The following is a 7,303-nucleotide window of genomic DNA, read 5'->3' as shown; positions in this document are numbered from 1 at the left end:
AGGAGAGCGAGAGATGCTGAGTACCCACTTTCTGGAAAAGAGGGGAAATGATGAAGCCAAGTGGCAAGAAGAGAGATTTGTTCTGGAACTCTAAACTCCCTGAGCCCCGAGGTTTCTGCACCAGAGACCCCTCCCTGGCTTTCCAGCCACTGACCCTCAGATTCATGACATGCACACTGCCACGCACCAGTTACCCAGCTGCCCCCACACCAGTTTCCATGCAGCTTCCTTCCAACCCCAGGTCCGGGTGGGGGGGAGGGGCAGCTCCTCCTGTCACTGCTACTTTCATGCCAAGGACAGAGCCTCAGAACCTCAGATGGAGACTCAGCTTTTGTTGTCTCTGTCTCCCAGCTCTGGAGCCCCCAGAAGCCAGGCTGAGCCCCTGGAAGTGAATACCTGTAGTCTGGTGTGGGGAGAGCACGCAGCTACCTTCCCTCCTTGGTGCCCCCTCCACCCTGCTTCCTAACAATAAAGGGGATGATAGCACAGCTCTGTCCTTGGGCGGTCTGGAGCCTTCTGGAGCCAGCTCTGCTCCAATTCGCTTAGCCCCCATCCCTTGTGCGCTGTTGCTCAGCCTTAAACAAGGCCATGGAAGGCCCTAGAGGGGCTTTCTCAGGCCAGGCTGCTTCCCTCCTTTGATCCTCGTGCATCTATTCTTAGGTCCCAGGAGACTGGTCTGCCTCCTTGTTCCCTTCAGGGAGAGAAAGGGAGGGGGAGGCAAGAGCCAGGGAAGAAGTAATTGTCACTGTCTAATCTGAGCCTCGGTGGTGACACTGAGGGACCTCGGAGCAGAATGGATACAGCAACTGGTTTGATTAAATCAAACCGCTCCCGCAACCTTGTTAAATTAAACTGACAGGCCGAGAGCGGACGCGGGAGGGCAGAGGGATCATCGCCTCGGGTGGGGGCGGACGAGGCCGGAGCCGAGGTTGGTAAGAAGATCAGATGGTGGCGGAGGCAGCCTGCCCTTTCCCTTATTTGCTGACTACGGATAGGAGATGAGATTTATGGATGTGTGATGCTTAAGTACCTGTCTGAGCACAGGCTGTGAGGCTGACGCAGAGGCAGACGGCTGCCTCCCTGGAGGCTCTGCAAACTCCCTCGGCAGTCGGGCCTCACATTTGGAACCGTGCTCTTGACATTTCAAAGGGCCTCTGCCCATCTAACCTTTATCACAGGCAGGGAGCAGAGGGGTTATTTGCCCCCACTCTACAGTTAGAGCAACAGAGGCACGGAGAGATTACAGGGCCAACCGGTCGGGCAGAGACGGACAGCAGAGCCAGTCCCAGCCCCCAGGTCTCCTGCCTGCGGCTTCTGGCCTGCATCGCCTCCAACATGATGCCATATGGCAGAATTTCCCAGGATTTCGTCCCCGGACTGCCATTTCTTCTCCCACCCACCAGAGAAATGTAAGCCACACAGCTTGCTTTGTGGGCCGTCAGCAAATGCCAGTTCCCAATCGGCTTTGTGCAGCCCACCTGCAAAGCATACGGCTGGCTTCCAAAGGTCACGAGGCCATTCTGTCACACGCATGTCACCCTCCCACACGCCCAAGCCCTTCCAAGCCATTTCCACTTCGCCTAATTACAGTTCGGGGTTGGGGGGAGGGTGGTGGGTAAGCCAGAGACATTGTTAGCCACACCAGCAACAGCAATTGTAGGAAGGTAACACCGATACCCTGCTGGCTTCCTCACCTGTCACCCAGTTCCTCACCTGCCAAAGCTAATTTTCCACTCGCTGGTGGGTGAGAGCTCATTTCAGAGCGTCTGAGCCACACGCACACACTCACACACATATGTGGATACGCAGTGCCATTGTGAACAGAGTGCCGCCTCCACCACGATGCTCTCGTTCCCACCTCGGGCGCACGGCAACGATTTGTTCATTGACACCTCCAGCCCTCCTCGATCTGTTTCCGTAGGGAGAACGCCAGGGTGGGGATACTAACAAAGGCCGTGCACAATGATTGCCAGAGCGCACTGTTGGACCTGTCTCCCCCAGGGGGACACTCATCACACACCAGTTCATGATCAAATCCCGCAACGAGGGAACGGGGACAGGAGAAAGGGGAGAGACGAGCAGGCTTTCAGCCCCCATGAAGGACGCTGGGTGAGAGTGGGCACGTGGTGGTCACATTTGCTGGATGAGGACGTTTGGCTTCACTCCCACCTGGGGAGGGCGGGTATGTGCCGCACCAGAGGGTGTATCACCGTGCTCTTTCTCTGTGGTTACCGCATGATTCAGATCCCCACTCTTGACCCAAGAAAGATAGGAAACGGCAGGGGGACAGGTATGTCGAAGGTACTTAGACCAGTACCCCCGGCCGCCTAAACTCATCGCTGGTGTTGTTGTTGGCCACACCCGAACCCAAGATCTCCAATCTATCTGAACTCCACTAAGGCAGGGAGTTGGATTCCTCTAGAAACACCTGCCCAAGGGAGTGAAGGGGAAGGTTGTCTTGTCTGGGAGGCCGGGAGGAAAGACCACTGGGTCCGGGCTTTTGTGCTGGTTCTGCCATTTGAGACCTCGGGGATCTGGGTCAAATCACTTAGTGTTTCTGGGTTGCACTTTCCGGACCTGTAAGTCATATGCTTGGGTGGGAAACACAGACTTCGGTAAGAGTTTTAAAATTTTAAAGATCACAGAGGCAAAAAGTGAGACCCAGAGAGGTTGAATTACTTGTTTGAGGCCCCGCGGCAAGGCGATGGAGTGAGTGACCGAGTGGGCGAGTGGGTGTGGGTTCTGGAGCGGAACCCAGAGCCTCTGTGGGACCCAAGGGGAATTCTGGTTCCTCATCTCCCTTCCTCAACTGCAGAATGGGGGCAATAGGAACCCCTGCCTCTGAAGCTTTTGGAAGAATAGATGAGCACCTGATACAGGGAAAGCCCTCCGTAAATGTTAGCAAGCGCTATTTTTAGTGACAGACCGGAGGTTCAGACCCACATGTCTTGACATTGGGTCTCTCCATGAAGTCACAATCCCCTGATTCTCCAGAAGGTCCTCCTCAGCTCCAAAATCCTATGATTCCAAGTCAGAAAGATGAAAATGCAAGTTATTTCCAAAACCCTCCAGGCAGAGACACAAAAGACCATTTAGGGGATTCATTATTCACTCTCCAGTGCTTCCGTCACTTCCTATGGGTGATGATTCATGGGGAATAATCACAGCAAAGAAAACCTGTCTAAAGGCAGGGAAGGGGGCCAGTAAAAATCCAAACCCCTTTGTATGTTCAGCGCCTCTTCTTTAAAATACATCTTCATTTGTGAAGTGCTGACAAGTGTCCTTTGGCCTCATTGCCATTCCACTCTGGAACTCAAAGCTTTCTCTAGGTGTAGACTGCTGCTGCTGGAAGCCAGTGGCCTCCCGCCCCCTCCCACAGAGCCCCAGGGAGAGAATCCTGCCTCTCTGGTCAGGCAGAAGCCCTCCCGGCAGCAGCTGTCACCCCGGCCCTGGCTGCCCTCAGAGTTCCCAGCCATACCCCAGGGCTGACATCTGATCAGGGCTAGCACAGTTCTCTGGCCCCTGCAGAAGACCAGAAGACACTCAGGAACCAGCCTGTTGGAAGCAAAAACGCAGTAAGCCAACCCTGAGACGCGACCTCTTTTTTGCCCCGCGCCGTGGCCTCAGGAAGAGAAGCAGGTAGCCTTCTTTCTGTCTTGCTAACAAGTCTCTCCCTGGCAGGCTGCCAACTCCTGGTTTTTGCTCACAGCTCCCCAAAGCTGGCAGGGACGGTAAATAGCATGTAACGAAATGAGCGCTGGCTCTGAATGGCAGGCCATGCCGGCCCTGGGCCTCCAGAGAGCTGGCAGTGGCAGAACGTTCCCAGGAGAGTGCTGAGAACTAGTCCCTTTCCTTTTCCCTGCAGTTTGCATCTACCAGCATTAGTTTGCATAAATTGCACAACCATTTCCCTTAGCGGTGCCCTGACGTTCTTCAGGTGTTCTTTGCAGTTGAAAAATATTTGCTTTTCCAGTAAATGTTTGCAAAATGGAAATATTTGCTTCCCGAGTAGCAATGAGACCATTGCTACCATAAGCACAAGACTCATAGCTGCAAATAATTCCAAAATAGGGCTTGGTAGCAGCCCATATTTGGATTGGTCTAAATTACGGTTCATTATTTGGGCTAGTCTAATTTTGCGCTAGTCGAGTCCCTCTGAGTTGTTCAAGAGAGATAGCCCATTCATACCTGGAGATTTCCCAAAGTACTCTACTGTTATTTCTTCCTCCAACACCTTCCTTCTGTGCCCCTCGAAGAAGTTTTAGCACCTGCAAGACTGATGGCCTGGTCTCGCAGGCAGGTGACTGGGTAGAGAAGTTAGGCTGAGGGCGGTGCCTGGGTGGGCACTATGGGTAAATCGATGGCGGGGTTTGTGGATGGTGAGCTCCTGGGGCTCGCTCCCTCGGTGGCACTAGTCGTCTCCAGTAGCCCACCCCCCGGCCACGTCCCTCCTGCTTCCTGCAGAGTCGGTAGGAGAAAGAGGGAACAGGCAGACTTTGTTCCATCACCATGCAGACCCACCTCTTCGGGCCTCAGTTGCTCTGCTTGTAAGTGGGGAGAACGACATTCCATGTTTGAAAACATGAAAGCGAGGGGCGACTGGGTGGCTCAGTCATTAATCGTCTGCCTTCAGCCCAGGGCGTGATCCCAGAGTCCTGGGATCGAGTCCCACACCAGGCTCCTCTGCTGGGAGCCTGCTTCTTCCTCTCCCACTCCCCCTGATTGTGTTCCCTCTCTCGCTGGCTGCCTCTCTCTCTATCAAATAAATAAATAAATAATCTTTAAAAAAAAAAAAAAGAAAACATGAAAGCAAAGGAGGCTTTTTTTTTCCCCCATGACTAGACTCTTTGATTCCTCCAGCCGGTCAAAAGATTTTTCAATTGAAATCCAAAGCGAATCTTCCCTTTAGAATCTAGAGACCTCCCAACATATAGGCCCCTCGGTCCCGCTGCCGTCTCTCCTGGCATGGGGATTGTATGACGCAGAGGAGCCCAGCGCCCAGTCTAAGGTGGACAGAGGACTAAAGCTGGGAGTTAGATTCTTTCGAGAATAGCTAGGCCTCCCTCCGGTCCCCTCCCCACCATCCCGACATGTTCACACTCAGACACGCAGTCTCTGCTCAGCACCTCCAGGCCTGCCTGCCGGGCGAGGTCGTCTGTCTCGGGAGCAATGGTGGCCGGTGGCCGAGTGCTATCTGAACACGTTCCAACAGCATGTGTTTATCTCTGGGGTCAGCCTTTCCTGTTGATGCTCTGGAGGTGTGGGGGAGCGGGGAGGGGGAGCGGGATAATGGCTGTTGGCAGGCACAGGGGGCGGAGGCTGGAGGGCAGTGGGGATATGCACCCCACTCTGGGGAGGGGGATGTTATGATGAGGTTTCCAGACTGTGTGTGGCCACATCCGTCTGTCCTCACATCGGCATGAGCTTCTCGACTCTTCTGCTGCCAGGGCAGATGGGCGCTGCCTCACCCAGGGCTGCATCTTCCAGAGCTGGCTAGGACGCGGTGGGTGGGGACCTCCAGGTGGAGACCATGGGATGCGGAGCCAGGAGAGCAGCAGTGTTTCCATTGTTTCATTTAGGATGTGAGCTCTGTTGGGACACAACTGGTTCTGCCTCTCCCTTTGAGCTCAGTCACTGGTGCCAGGACCTCCAGGCTTTGGCAGTGGGACAGAGGAGGCCACCCTCCCTGACTGGGCTGGGCAAACCCCATGAGTCCACACCCTTAAGACACCGTTTCACCAGCTGCTCCCTCTCCCTCAGGAAAAGTACCCGCCACACTCGGATCCCCACCAGCAGAGGGCAGATGCTGAGCTGCCTTTCCAGAGGGTTCCACCCCAGTTCTGGATGGCTTTGAGAAAGCGTGTTCACAGCCAATCTCAGACCTTTGATACATTCTTTAATTTTCAAATGAGATAATCTCATCCTCCCTCCAGGCTGAGTTTCGGGGTGCAGGAGAGAGGAGGTTGAACTATTTGGTTCTTCTGCAAAAATGAATCATGCCCCCCACCCCCTATCCTCAGCCTAGGACTATTTACCCATGTTTATATAACTATGGCAACAGGCTTTATCCTCTACCACTTAAACCCTAAAAAAAAAAAAAAAGCAGAAGAAGGTGAAACAGGAAAAGGAAAAATGGAAGCAGCAGTCCTTCTTCCTGCCCCTGCCTGAGCTGTCTCTTCAGAAGCAAGATAGGAGACCAGCCCACACATCCTGGGGCAACTTTGACCTTCTCAAGGGCAAGTTTGCAATGGCCCAACATCATGAAAGGACTTAAGAGTTTGACAGCCATTTTCTTCCAAAATCCCATGGGAACCACATAGTTATAGGACCTCTGACTTGTCTGGGACCTCTCTTTGGAGCACTGCACTGAGATTATGGTCCTCAATTTTTTTTTTCTTGCCATCTCCTTGTCCTTAAAAGTAGATGGATTCGTAATGTATATAACTGTCATGTCACTGTGTCATATGCCTGAAACTAGCATATGTCAACTATGCTTTAATTAAATACATATATATATATATTTTTTTTTAAGTGGATGGAACGCAGTCTGGCTTTGCTAACAATACATTCTTCATCTCCGAGATGGATTCGTCTTGTCCTGACTATGTCACAGATCATTGTCAAAACAGACTTTCGTAAGGAATAGAAAAGTGTTGGGCTCACAGAGGCTTACCTATACGCAAGGGAAGCTGAGACCAGTAAAAGGAAAGCATTTGTGTTAAGTCAGACTGCGCTGTCGGCAGCCTAGGGGGGCTAACCACTCGTGTCTAAGGTTCTTACCAGGAGATCAGCCTGGATTTCTTGGAGTGTCAACTACGGCCATCCTCTTAACTTCCAAGAGGATTTCAGTCTGGGAGCTCTCAGAGATGGCAAAACTGGGGCTCAAACTTGACTCTAAAGACTATTTCAACCACAGACCCACAAATGTTTACTCACTGTCTTCCACAGCTGCCACTGCCAGGTGCTGGAGCTCTGAGATGAGCAAGGCCTGCAGGGCTGAGAACCCTTTGGTGGTGTTTCTCCCCCTGTAAGATTGTGTGTGGATTGTGATAGTGGCCGGGTGCCCCTTTCTATCCCAATCCCAGAAGATTCAACTCTAGAAACGGTTCGGCCACCCTGGGGACCGCAACTCCGTCCTTGGGGGTGGCTCCCACTGTGAACACTCCCGGTTACCAAAGAAAGGCCCCCCTTGGGGATCTCAGGCTCCCAACTGCAAGGAAGCCTGTGGGCCTAGCACAGAGAGGCGCGGGTTACCCACGGGGCCCGACCTGGAGAGTAGAAGGGAAAGTAATGTCAGGCTCCG

The sequence above is a fragment of the Ursus americanus genome, chromosome 12 (genome assembly GCF_024610735.1).
Source record: "Ursus americanus isolate L20-20 chromosome 12, mUrsAme1.1.p, whole genome shotgun sequence".
Classification (NCBI taxonomy): Eukaryota; Metazoa; Chordata; class Mammalia; order Carnivora; family Ursidae; genus Ursus; species Ursus americanus.
This window is presented reverse-complemented; position numbering follows the sequence as displayed.